Source organism: Oncorhynchus nerka, linkage group LG3 (assembly GCF_034236695.1).
Source record: "Oncorhynchus nerka isolate Pitt River linkage group LG3, Oner_Uvic_2.0, whole genome shotgun sequence".
Lineage (NCBI taxonomy): Eukaryota > Metazoa > Chordata > Actinopteri > Salmoniformes > Salmonidae > Oncorhynchus > Oncorhynchus nerka.
Window position 1 is genome coordinate 35828739 of NC_088398.1, and position 14976 is coordinate 35843714.

General features: G+C 42.1%; 1 pseudogene; it reads right to left on the bottom strand.

Annotated features, from left to right (window-relative positions):
* Positions 1-1915: 1915 nt before the first annotated feature.
* On the bottom strand, positions 1916-14886 carry LOC115107410 (P2R1A-PPP2R2A-interacting phosphatase regulator 1-like; annotated as a pseudogene).
* Between the last annotated feature and the right edge of the window lie 90 nt (positions 14887-14976).

The following is a 14976-nucleotide window of genomic DNA, read 5'->3' on the forward strand; positions in this document are numbered from 1 at the left end:
GCACGTTCACGCAGATCAGCAGGGACCCTGGGCATCTTTCTTTTGGTGTTTTTCAGAGTCAGTAGAAATGCCTCTTTAGTGTCCTAAGTTTTCATAACTGTGACCTTAGTTGCCTACCGTCTGTAAGCTGTTCGTGTCTTAACGACCGTTCCATAGGTTCCATCATTGGTTCATTGAACAAGCACGGGAAACAGTGCTTAAACCCTTTACAATGAAGATCTGTGAAGTTATTTGGATTTTTACAAATTATCTTTGAAAGACAGGGTCCTGAAAAAGGGACGTTTCTTTTTTTATTGAGTTTACAATAATACAAAAAGTTTGACATCTGACCAAAAGAAAATGTCCTCTTCCCGTGAAAGACAATGGTTTACTTGCTGTACAATGTCAATGTTGTTCCATCAAATCAGCACAATATCAGTAGTAAGGCCATCTCCTTTATACTATTCTAAATAGTGATCAGTTCACCTACTCAGCATTTTCCTCTAGCCCAAGACTATGTTCAGTATATTGAGAAAGTATTCAGACCCCTTCACTTTTTCCACATTTTGTTACGTTAAAGGAATTCAATTGTTTATTTTCCTCATAAATTGTCAGTCAGAATATGAATGTCATCTGTTACTAGCAAATTATTGATTTTATGAACCTTGTTTCTTAAGCTGCCTGTTAACATGGGCTGTTTTTAACACTTTTCTTCGAGGATGCTTCATTGCTTTACTGGGAAGCTTAGCAGAAGTAGATATGCTAATGTTATTTATGTTAGTGCAGGGTGAGCTGCACACAGTGGACTTCCTACTCGGGCACACCACCTCAGTGCAAACAGTATAAATCTGGTTTATAGACACATGATTACTGCATACAATAGCTATCGGATCAGCAGTCATTCAGGGCAGTTAGAGGGACATTTATTTAGGTTATTACATTGTGTCTACCAACTCCCATGGGATAATGTACATTTGCTGAAGCATTATGACAACTCTGCGTCACAATGGTAGGGATTAGCTGAGTTGGGCTTGGGTCATTGATAAGTCATTGTCTCAACGCAAGCCTTATAATGCTGTGAAAGTATCCAGGAACCCAAATTATTTGGGTGGATTTTATCCTTGTAAATCAAAATTGTTAACACCCATTGAGCTACAATAATCACATAGCCACTTGTGAAGAGAAAGAATCCTGCTAAAGAGTTCAATGCCACGATTCAGAGGGCACAGGAGCAGTGTCTTTTACTGAGGAGTACCTACAGTCTGGCCACTCTACCATAAAGGCCTGATTGGCGGAGTGCTGCGGAGATGGTTGTCCTTCTGTAAGATTCTCCCATCTCCACAGAAGAACTCTGGAGCTCTGTCAGTGACCATTGGGTTCCTGGTCACCTCCCTGACCAGGGCCCTTCTCTCCCGGTTGCTCAGTTTGGCCGGGAGGCAGACTCTAGCAAGAGTCTTAATGGTTCCAAGCTTCTTTCATTTAAGAATGATGGAGGCCACTGTGTTCTTGGGGACCTTCAATGCTGCAGATATTTTTTGGTACCCTTCCTCAGATCTATGCCTTAACATAATCATGTCTCTGAGCTCTACGGACAATTCCTTCAACCTTAGGGTTTGGTTTTTGTTCTGCCATGCACTGTCAACTGTGGGACCTTATATAGACAGGTGTGTGCGCCTTTCCAAATCATGTACAACAAAGTTCAATGGAAACAGGATGCAGCGGAGCTCAATTTAGTCTCATAGCAAAGGGTCTGAATACTTTAATACAACAATTTAATACATTTTAGTGTAAGGCTGTAAGGTAACAAAATGTGGAAAATGTGAAGGGGTCTGAATACTTTCCGATTGTACTGTGTTGCCAGTTGAGTTGGGACTTGCTACAAGGCCATCATGCATTATGACTAGATGGGCAGAAACAACTCCACTCTTCCGACCAATTGTCAATCCAATAGTTTATTAAGAGGGGGAAATATATATATAAAAAAAACATTTAAGTATCAACAACAAAGCAAAACAGTCATTGCATGGAAATATTAGACAAACGTATTTACCCTTTCCTGTTTAGATGTGTTTGATATGAAAGGATCACAGGGGAAATGTTTCAGTCCAGCAAGGGTCACGAGCAAAGGGTTGGTCTAACTAGTCTACACCCTCCCATCACGTACATAAACACTTTGATTTACTCTGCCCATCTCGTGCCTTAGACATATTGCAGACATTGAAAAATGAACAGGACAAAATAAAACATGGACAAAAATAAATCACACCAATCATATTGACAGCAGGGCAAGCAGACCTGAATGACCGGCTTGCCATTTTTGTATTCAAAACTTAATAATTTCAGGTAAAATAGATCAATGACTTACTTCCAGAAAAAGGATTTACAATCACTCTTGCTTACTTATATATGACAAAGTGGAGTTTCACACTCCCTTCGTAAGATGGCACACCTTGTAATAAAACAGGAAAAATAACTAAGAAATCAATTTAAGAGACCATTCGAACAGGATTAACTGAAATGACTAGCCCCCAAATGTTTTACAATGGTCTAAAATCACATTTGTGAATCAGTGTACAACTGAATTTTCAGAGAAAAACTAAGTCTGCCTTTACATTTCCCCTGGTCAATCTTTGGTATTGCTTACGAATGTTCATTGCACATTTTATTCATAAACAACACATCCAGTGAAACATTTTGCACTAAAAGCTATGCCAAATGTTGACCACACTATATGGACACAACCATGTCCCTTTTTTAAAATATAATGGCATGATTTTGTTCCATGCACTACAGTGTTTGTCCTAAACCATTCTATTGATTTCATTTCAGGGTAAAAAGGAGAACAGGATGCGCTACTCTAATATTTAGTATCAACCAATGCAATTATGTAGGCAAAAAATCAATTCAATTTACAAAAAATGGCTCCAACAAACAAGAAAACAATTTATTTCATAAAAATGTGAAAACTAACTTGGCTGCACGTCTATGGCAATGTCTAGGCAAAGACACAGGATTCAGCGATCAGAGTCTACCGTGTTCTAATCCTGACAGCCCCCTCTCGTGCTGTTCCCCTAGTACAATCTGCAGGGATGATGGGTGGACGTGACACTACCCAACTCACTGGCAACTATAGTTGCAGCATGCCAGTGAAGGACTATATTAAGGGCTAACAAAAGGTAGAGCATCAACCAGAATGACAGTTCCTTGATCCCCTACATCTAAGTACTACTGAGGATAACCATTTTCTTCTCTTACAGTACAAGGACGAGTAGAGAACGACCATATTCGCACCCCTGGAAGAGTAAGGAAACAGAATTTCTAATCCGCTGTTTAGAGGGAATTGTCCGTTCACTGTTGAAACTGTGCGGTTAATACGGGCACAGGGCCAATCACAAACCTATAATAATAAATTGACAACTATGTACATACTTACAAAATTATGTAAAGCAGGAAAAACAAGTTTAATCCTTTCATTCATACAATGTCTGCAGACAATTTCGTGCACATACACCAAAAGGCCTGGAGATTTTTTCAGAAAACACAAACTTAGTGGGGGTCTTTATCCATATCCAGGCAGTAATTTTCCATCCAATGCTGCAGCTGACATGGTCATGTGATACAGGGTAAACGACATGGTGGTTCTGACCACTGTGGTGCTAAGCAGCACCATGTAAAGGATCTATATCTAGCAGCTGGTGTACATAGCATCCACAATCACCCCCTACTCTTACTAGGGCCTACTACAGCATGGTGCGTCCACACAGCACATATCCAAGGCTTTGGTTTCCTTTCAATGAAAAACACACACACCTCCTCTCCTCCCCTAGCAAACAGCCTTGCGAAAGCAACCAGCAGGGGAAGGGAATCCCACATTAACTAAAGAAAAAGCCAAGGTGGCTTTTGTGCCTCATCTTCACCCTTGTTTAGAGACTCATGTTCCCTTGTTTATTTTGGGGAGTGGTTGTGGAGGGGGGTGAAGGGAGAGTTGCTGGAGGAAGGACACTCTGAGACTCCCTCCATCTTGGCTGGGAGCCAGTGGAAGAACCCACGCTGCTGAGGCTGCCGTCTAGCACGTCTGGTGGACAGAGACTGGCAAGTGAAGAAGATGCATTTCAGCACACAAACTATTAAGATATTCAATGACAGTGGGTCATATTGTGATTCTGCTCATCATATGAAGGTGCAGGGTTTAGCCTAATGGCAGGGAGGGAACTGAAAGTGTTTAAATTGAACTAAATGGCCTAAACATGCAGTGGCTTTTATGAAGTTTGAGGAACATTCACCAGGAGTTGAAGTCTGTCAGTTGTTGGGGAGTAGGCAAATCAGAGGACAACATGGTGGTGGTCCCATGAAAGAGCCTCTTTGGCTGGCTCTCCATCTCCATCATCTCCCCTAGAGAAGGGGAGGCACAGACATTCATCAAAAGAGAACCAACATATCCATAGGACATAAAACACCTCACAAAATTCCCTTTCACCTAAACAGGAGTTCAAAGGGACAAGTGAAGTGGCTCTAGTATAGTGTGTGTACAAAAACACAAAACACAACTTCAAAGACTACTGAATTACAGTTCATAAGGAAATCAGTCAATTTAAATAAATTAGTCCCTAATTTATGGATTTCACCTGACGGGGCAGGGGTGCAAGCCATAGGTGGACCTTGCAGGGCATAGGCCACCAACTTGGCAGCCAGGCCCAGCCAATCAGAATGAGTATTTCCCCACAAAAGGGCTTTATTGGAGCCAGAAATACTCTTCAGAATCTTTATTGAATGAGGGATTCAATAATCTGGCAACAGCTCAAGTGGACATACCTGCAGTCAGGATGCCAATTGCATGCTCCCTCAATTTCAGACATCTGTGGAATTGTTGTGACAAAACTGCACATTTTAAAGTGGTATTTTATAGTCCCCAGCACAAGATGCAAATGTGTAATGATCATGCTGTTTAATCATCTTCTTGAGAGCCATACCAGTGAGGTCTTGGCAAAGGAGAAATGGTAATTAACAGGGATGTAAACACATTTGTGAGAAATAAACTGTTTGTGCACATGGAACATTTATTTCAGCTCATGAAACCAACAATTTACATGTGTTTATATTTATGCTCATACCAGTCAAACGCTTGGACACCTACTCATTCAAGTAGCCACCCTTTGCCTTGAAAGATTTGCACACTCTTGGCATTCTCTCAACCAGCTTTATGAGGTAGTGAATGCATTTCAATTAACAGGTGTGCCTTAAATTAATTTGTCTAATTTCTTTCCTTCGTAATGCATTTGAGCCAATCAGTTGTGTTGTGACAAGGTAGGGGTGGTATACAGAAGATGTTTGTTACCAAATAGGTCTAAGTCCATATTATGGCAAGAACTGGTCAAATAAGCAAAGAGAAATGACAGTCCATCATTACATTAAGACATGAAGGTCAGTCAATGCGAAACAATTCAAAAACTTTGAAAGTTTCTTCCAAGTGCAGTCTCAAAAACAAATCAAACCCTTTGATGAAACTGGCTCTCATAAGGACCACCACAGTAAAGGAAGACAGAGTTACTTCTGCTGCAGAGGATACGTTCATTAGAGTTACCAGCCTCAGAAATTGCAGCCCAAATAAATGCTTCAGAGTTCAAGTAACAGACATCTCTACATAAACTGTTCAGATGCCTTCATGGTTGAATTGCTTCAAAGAAACCACTACTAAAGGACACCAATAAGAAGAGAATTGGGCCAAGAAACACAAGCATTGGGCATTAGACTGGTGGAAATCTGTCCTTTGGTCTGGAGTCCAAATTTGAGATTTTTGGTTCCAACCGCCAAGCATGGAGGAGGTGGTGTGATGGTGCTTTGCTGGTTACAATGTCAGTGATTTATTTAGAATTCAAGGCACACTTAACCAGCATGGCTACCACAGCATTCTGCAGAGATACACCATCCGATCTGGTTTGCGCTTAGTGGGACAATCATTTGTTTTTAAGGAAAATGACCCAGCACACCTCCAGGCTGTGTAAGGGCTATTTTACAAAGAAGGAGAGTGATAGAGTGCTGCATCAGATGACCTGGCCTCCACAATCACTTGACCTCAACCCAATTTTTTATTGAACTAGGCAAGTCATTTAAGAACAAATTCTTATTTACAATGACGTCCTACCAAAAGGAGAAAGCCCTCCTACAGGGACGGGGGCCTGGGATTAAAAATAAATACAATACAGGACAACACACACACAAGAGAGACAACACTACATAAAAGGAGACTTAAGACAACTACCCTGGACTACAGAGTGAAGGAAAAGCAGCCAACAAGTGCTCAGCATATGTGGGAACTCCTTCAAGACTGTTGGAAAAGCATCCCAGGTGAAGCTGGTTGAGAGAATGCCAAGACGGTATAAAGCTGTCAAGGCAAAGGGTGGCTACTTTGAAGAATCTAAAATCAAAATATATTTTGTATTTGTTTTAACACTTTGGGTTACCACATGATTCCATGTGTTATTTCATAGTTTTGATGTCTTCACTATTATTCTACAATGTAGAAAGTAGAAAAAATTAAGAAAAACCCTTGAATGAGCAGGTGTCCAAACTTGACTTGTACTGTACAAAACATTATGAACATCTGCTCTTTCCATGACAGACTGACCAGGTAAATCCAGGTGTAAGCCATGATCCCTTAGGGGTCACCTGTTAAATCCACTTCAAATCAGTGTAGATGAAGGTGAGGAGACAGGTTAAAGAAGGATTGTTAAGCATCAAGATAATTGAGACATGGACTGTGTATGTGTGCCATTCAGAGGGTGACAAAAGTTAAGTGCCTCTAAACAGGGTATATAGTAGAAGCCAGGCGCACCAGTTTGGGTGAAGAACTGCAACGATGCTGGGTTTTCATACTGAACTATTTTATTAAACGTTTTTTTCCACCCCAATTTTGTGTTATTCAATTGGAAGTTTGTCTTGACGCTGCAACCCCCATACAGACTCAAGAGACGAAGGTCGAGAGCCGTGCATCCTCCAAAACACAACCCAGCCAAATCGCACTGCTTCTTAACAATGCCCGCTTAACCCGGAAGCCAGCCGCACCAATGTGTCGGAGGAAACGCTGTGCACCTGGCGACCGTGTCAGCGTGCATTGCGCCCGGCCCTCAGAGAAGTTGCTAGTGTGAGATGGGACAGCCGGCTGTGACAGAGCCTGGACTCGAACCAGGATCTCTAGTGGCACAGCGGCCACAGTGCCTTAGTACTGCGCCATTCGGGAGGCAAAATAGAGCATATTCTGTTGTTATAACGTATTCAGCTAATACTTGCCTCAAATAATCTTACTTGGTGTGGTTCTATCTCTAGAGTGAGCAAAGCTTAGTTCCAATGTCGTAAAATAATTCGTATGTCCAATAAATAAAAAAATTAGGTATTACAAAAATAATTCTACCCCTCAGATGGGCTTTTAGTGTCCCAACAATCGCCAGTTTGTACACTCATATACACACTCAAAAAAACAAACATGTATGCAACATGTAAAGTGTTGGTTTCATGAGCTGAAATAAAAGATCCCAGAAATGTTCCAGATGCACAAGCTATTTTTCACTAATTTTGTGCACAAAATTGTTTACATGCCTGTTGGCGAGCATTTCTCCTTTGCCAAATTAATCCCTACACCTGAAAGGTGTGGCATATCAAGCTGATTAAATGGCACGATCATTACACAGGTGCACCTTGTGCTTGGGACAATAAAAGGCCCCTAAAATGTTAAGTTGTCACAACACAAGATGTCTCAAGTTGAGGGTGCGTGCAATTGGCATGCTGACTGCAGGAATGTCCACCAGAGCCGTTGCCAGAGCATTTAATGTTACATTATCTACTGTAAGCCACCTCCGTAATTTTAGAGAACTTGGCAGTAGGTTCAGCCAGCCTCAACTGCAGACCATGTGTAACCATGCCAACCCAGGACCTCCACATCCAGCTTGTTCACCTGCGGTATCGTCTAAAACCAGCTACCCGGACAGCTGAGGAAACTGAGGAGTATTTATGTCTGTAATAAAGCCCTTGTGGGGAAAAACTCATTCTGACTGGCTGAAACAATTAACGATTTTACAGCGTTACAGTTCATATAAGGAAAATTGGTCAATTTAGCTTTTTAAAATGATAAACTTGGATTAGCTAACAACGTGCCATTGGAACACAGGAGTGATGGTTGCTGATAATGGTCCTCTGTACACCTATGTAGATATTCCATAAAATCAGCCATTTCTAGCTACAATAGTAATTCACAACATGAACAATGTCTACACTGTATTTCTGATCAATTTGATGTTATTTTAATGGACAAAAAAAAAAAGCTTTTCTTTCAAAAACAAGGTCATTTCTAAGTGACTCCAAACCCACCTTTACGTTTGATGGGCCCCAGGATGCTGGGCCTGATGCAGTTAATGGGGCTTTGGCTCCGCCGGCTAGAGAAAAGAGAAAACCGACAACAAAGCAACATTTATAGCAGTTACTAAATAAGCATTCTGATCATCAGTTGTAGGACTATGAATGGGAGTTGTCAGTGATCAGAGCTTCCCTTAGAGCACTCACCTGAAGCGTCGCGTTGGGCTAGGTATAGGGCTGGGGGATAGGCCATTGCTGCTCACCAGAATTTGCAATGAAGGGGAGAAGCACTGCTGCTCATTGGAGGAAGGAAATATATAATTATGAGCCAGGACTCTCTGCCAGAAAAACATTTGTGGTCCTAACTGCCAGGCATCCATACAAATTGCAGTGGCTGCACAATGCACATACCTTCTTCCCTATCCCTCTTGTAGGGGATGGTGCTGGGGACACAGGCACAAAGTCGATGCGCTTTGGGGACGACGAAGCAGATTTCTCAAAGTCATTGTCACTCTATGGGGATTAGCACAAGCAAAACTGTAATCAGCATTAATCAAACTATTGTACCACCATTCATTCAACTGTAAAGTGGTGGTGGTGGTGAGCATACAAATCATACCAATGAGGTGGTTGTTCCGAATATACTACTGAATGACTGTTATTTTAATATATAATTTATTTATTCAGGCGAGACAAACATAAACCATACTTTCTTCTCTCTATTCCCACCCACCCCATCAAGAGGTAGGCATGCCAACGACCAATTTTCATTCATCAGTTCATAATGTGGCATATTTTTGATTATAGTTACCCCAATATTTCTATATCATTAATTATATTCTCAGATCATTGTGTATCTAAGAACATGGATAACTAGTTAGTAGCCCCACCTGCTGACCACTGCAGGAATGGACCCCATACCCAGTCAGTCAGTGCCCTTAAGGGATACTTAAGGAGTATGGCAATGAGACCCTTTATCTACTTACCAAGAGCAAGATGAACTCAAGATATAATTTTTATGTCTGTGTCCCGTATGAAGGAAGTTGAGAGGTAATTTCACTAGCCAATGCTAACTACTGTTAGTGCAATGACTCGAAGTCTATGGGTATCTGTTAGCATGGTTGCGTTTAGATTTTTGTGCAATATAAATACATTTATCAGAGCCTCCCGGGACGAGGAAATTGTTGGATTCTTCTGTGCTCCTGTAAACGTAGGGGGTTAGGGCAGGGGTTTTCAAACGTTCCTTGCCCAGGGACGCCCACACAGGCAAACCGGCGACCCCCCATCATATGTTAAGAAAAAAAAATCTACGTAATCAACATTTTAAAATAGATTTGGTAGACAGTTTCATTGTTTTAACTTCCTCTTGCCATTGAACTGTGGGGAAGTGACATTTTCTTACAAAAATATAAATACTAATTTCCTCCATATTAAAGCGATAGTTTGAGATTTTCTCAAAGAAGCCATTTATGCTAACTGTTCCTGTAAACGTCAAGTCATTGCACTAATACTAGTTAGCATTGGCTTGTGAAACTACCTCCAACTTCCTTCATCTGGGATGCAGAAACATAAAAACGGTATCCACAATGGTATTCTATTGCAGCTAGCAATATAAAATACTTACCATAAAATCCCCCAAAACATTAAAAATAACAATTATAAAACTGACCCCCTGCAGTACTTTGGGGCCACGGACTGCAGTTTGAAAATCCCTGGTATAAGGTTGTCTAAGGTGAAAGCTATGATCCTTTATTGATGTCACCTGTTAAATCCACTTCAATCAGTGTAGATGGAAGAGACAGGTTAAAAGGAGAATTTTTCAGCCTTCGAGACAATTAAGACATGGATTGTGTATGTGTGCTATTCAAAGGGTGAAAGGGCAAGATAAAATATGTTAAGTGCCTTTGAAATGCAACACTGCTGGGTTTTTCACACTCATCAGTGTCCCGTGTGTAACAAGAATGGTCCACCACCCAAAGGACATCCAGCTAACTTGACAACTGTGGGAAGCATTGGAGTCAACATTGGCCAGCATCCCTGTGGAAAACTTTCAACGGCTTTTAGAGTCCATGCCCCAACGAATTGAGGCTGTTCTGAGGGCAAAAGGGGGCAACTCAATATTAGGACGGTGTTCCTATTGTTTTCAACACTCAGTGTATATGCAGCGGCTCAGATTTTCTCCAGATTCAGTTGAAATGGAGCATCTTATTTTGTGGTGAAACTTATTCAGCTCATACTGTACTTGCCTCGAATAATCTTACTTATTGTGGTCCTATCTCTAGAGTGAGAAAAGCTTAGTTCCAATGTCTTAATATCGTTCACCAGGTTAAAAAATAAATAATCACCAATTACAAATTCTGGTATAAGTGCCATGATGGGTCAAAAATATTAATAATAAATAAAAAAGTATTCACATATCATTCAGCCTTAATTCATTGGCACAGATTTGGGGCAAAGGGCTGGATCTGTCAACGTCTGTCTGAAATCTGATTAAAGTCACCGCCAGGTATTATAGGGGCGTCACCACATCCCAGTAGTGTTTGTACTATTGCATGAAAGAACTCAGGAGAGTCTGCATTTGGAGCATAAATATTGCACAATGTAACCGACACACAAACTGTCCCCTCACCACAGCTGTCCCCCTGATTCTGTTCTTGAGAGACTGGTGGCCGAGTATGGGCCACACTCCCTACAAAAGAGACAAGTTTTCACTGGCCGAAGGACACAAAATGCAATGATGCACTCCTAAATATTGGAGTGCTTAAGCCTTTTGGGGAGGGGGGGGAAATCAAATTCAGATTTATTGTTACCATGGGAGCATCATTTCTCACCAGACTCAGACTCTCCTCCCAGGACTGACTCATCTGCATGGCTGCTTGAACCTCCCTGTGATGATAACACAGACATCTATGAATATGCTTTTTTCCTAAAAGGGTTGATCCAATGATACTCAACCGCGGTTATTGACATAGTATACCATCACAAGACGAGTGAGCGGTTAATAAATAAAATGCTTTCAAAGGCCAATAAACTGAATTTCATCATGCACCAACTTGTCCCAATCCATACACGTCTCTTACCGTTCATGGGCTGTCTCTCTGTTCATCACATCCACACCTTCCTCCTGTAGTACCAAAAACAAGTAGCAGACAATAACTAATAACAAGATAACTAATGTAAAACATACAGAGCCCGTAAAACATATATGTTAAGAACTTTTGTGAAAGAGCAGTTTGACAGATATGGCAAATAGAAATCAAACTGGATGGACATCAGAAAGAGATTTACATTTACATTTAAGTCATTTAGCAGACGCTCTTATCCAGAGCGACTTACAAATTGGTGCGTTCACCTTAAGACATCCAGTGGAACAGCCACTTTACAATAGTGCATCTAAATCTTTTAAGGGGGGGTGAGAAGGATTACTTTATCCTATCCTAGGTATTCCTGAAAGAGGTGGGGTTTCAGGTGTCTCCGGAAGGTGGTGATTGATTCCGCTGTCCTGGCGTCGTGAGGGAGTTTGTTCCACCATTGGGGGCCAGAGCAGCGAACAGTTTTGACTGGGCTGAGCGGAACTGTACTTCCTCAGTGGTAGGGAGGCGAGCAGGCCAGAGGTGGATGAACGCAGTGCCCTTGTTTGGGTGTAGGGCCTGATCAGAGCCTGGAGGTACTGAGGTGCCGTTCCCCTCACAGCTCCGCAGGCAAGCACCATGGTCTTGTAGCGGATGCGAGCTTCAACTGGAAGCCAGTGGAGAGAGCGGAGGAGCGGGGTGACGTGAGAGAACTTGGGAAGGTTGAACACCAGACGGGCTGCGGCGTTCTGGATGAGTTGTAGGGGTTTAATGGCACAGGCAGGGAGCCCAGCCAACAGCGAGTTGCAGTAATCCAGACGGGAGATGACAAGTGCCTGGATTAGGACCTGCGCCGCTTCCTGTGTGAGGCAGGGTCGTACTCTGCGGATGTTGTAGAGCATGAACCTACAGGAACGGGCCACCGCCTTGATGTTATTTGAGAACGACAGGGTGTTGTCCAGGATCACGCCAAGGTTCTTAGCGCTCTGGGACGAGGACACAATGGAGTTGTCAACCGTGATGGCGAGATCATGGAATGGGCAGTCCTTCCCCGGGAGGAAGAGCAGCTCCGTCTTGCCGAGGTTCAGCTTGAGGTGGTGATCCGTCATCCACACTGATATGTCTGAGATGAGTGAGGTTGAGGGTCGACAGGAGTAAAAACAAATCAAATAGAACTATTGTAAAATAAACTGTCCATAAAATGTATATAGTATGAATAAGCTGGAAATAAAGGCCTAAGCGTTGTTGTTCACTAGTTTACTATAATTGGGGGAGGGGTGATAGGGTTGGAGGGTAATAAAGGGAAATTAATATTTTTAAAGAGAGATCGATATGCATGTTAATCACATGCATATATAATTTTTTTGCCAATATAATGGGGTATTGGAAGTGACGCAGACAATTACATTTATGGAAGCTACAATCTATCTGCAATATTGAAGCTGATCTAATCCCCCCACCCAGAAATATACAAGAAGCATAGACATTTAGTTGGTGAGTGATATTACAGTATCTCACCTATGGATCAAACGGGCTGACAGTCAAGAGTGAACGTTGTTGGAGAGTACTACCAATTGGTCTGCTCTGGGAAACCGTGAGCTCTGTGTACTATATCGGAAATAGGGTGCCATTTGAGAGGCAGTCTATGGCTCTGGCACGTCTGTCAGTCACTGACACACCCTATGGATGAAGGCCTGAAATGCAAAGCAGCTAAAATCATCGCTTGGTTCCATGACAAGTGTGTGCACTGCAGTGGTACTTACCCGCTTGATCTGATGAAGCCGTGTGCTGGGGACACGAATGGGCGATGAAGGGACCTGCATGTGTGTGAAGGTGAGCAAGATGAATTAAATGATTCCCCCAGTCTATAAGATATTTCTTAGTAAGAGTAGTATGCATACTATTTTGATTATCCTCCAATTTCCATACCATATTAGGGCGGTTGACAACAGTGGTGCTGTTTCGCCTGCTGCGTAGAATCTCTCTGTGGAAAACCTGGGAATTGTCACTAAAAATGGACAGAAAGATTACCACCACCACTTTGGAGTCTCAAATGGCCCCCTATTCCCAATATAGTACACTTATTTTCACCAGGTCCCAAAATAACCCACTATGTAGGCAATAGTGTGCGATAGGGCTCTAGTCAAAAGTAGTGCACAGTATTGGAAATAGGATGACATTTGGAACACATTAATCTACTACTATGCTGAATGTCAGCATTATCCTACCAACAGCCTGATCTTGAGAAACTGGTGGCCTTGTTAACGTAGCTGGTCTGCTGTGGCATTACTTAATTGTCCACACTCCTGACATCAGAGAAGGTGTGTAATTATTACAGACCCCCCCCATTAGCTACTGCAGAGGTCCAGCGAAATGAAGGCACTTCAAAAATGATATATATACACTTTACATTTCACAGCCATGCAGTTTGACTAGATCAACATCTCAAGTCAGAAATACTGTGAGGAGCAGTGACCAAATTGACATTTAAAGTGATACAAGTGAGGTGAAAGACATTTTCTGAAAACCTTAGGCCATTAATCATTGGGGCGCTGTTGGATCGTCTCAGGTGTCCGTCGCTCTGAACTAGTGTTGATGGGATTACGAGGTCCAATTCCATCTTCTCTTGTTTGCTCATCCTGGTGTCCTTTCGTTTAGCTGGCTCGAGATGTCTTCAGAAACGCCTGCAACGTTCCAGGCCACCAGTATGTGAACCTACATGGTGATGCAAAGCAACGTTCTACGTAGGTAACGTTAGCTACTCCAATGCTGATGGATGGATCTGAAAAATATAATCGACATGTATAAAGTTAGTTTATATTGGCCCAAGTTCCAGCAAGTGACGCTCTTGAAGATTCTTTCTTGGTTATTTGTCTAAACCGACGTAGTTTTTTCTAATAGGCTAGCAAATCACAGCTCACTCAAAGCCCTGGCCTGTGCTAGTTAGCCTAGCCAAACAGGCACAATGCCTAGTCGCTAGCTAGCTACTTGCTAATTCAACTAGCTAGCAAGCGAGCTAACGTTACTAGTCTCGAGCAAGAAAGTGATGCGTAGTCAACTGTTTAGAAAGACCAGTTAGCCTAATTAAAACATGTCGACAATCCAACAGAACGGTGTACTTTGTATAACGTCGTGTTAACTTGTAGTGTAGCAAAATAGTATTAGTTCGCTACTAACTATTACGCGAGTTAGCTCGAATATTATGATTTCAAGCCAGCTGGCTAACGCCGTTATATCAAATGGTTATTGATGAAGTTGCTATATGCTAGCTTGAAAGTTTCATTACCATGTTCAGACGATCATCAACCTACATAACTTGTAGTTTTCCCTCAGCCATATATCGAGCATTTCCCTTCTTCACAATACGTTAACTCCGAGTAAAATTAATTCGTGTAGGTCGCTGAACTCAATGATCAATTGTGTTTATTAATCTGCTACTGGATCCGACGAAAAATCTCCAATACCAAACCTCCCGCCCCTTTTGATGCATGCAGGGTGACCGATAGCAGACGGATCCAATTAAATTGCCTCAATTTGCCGGTGTACCCGTTTGAAAGGCAGACAAATGGCCAATGGTTGC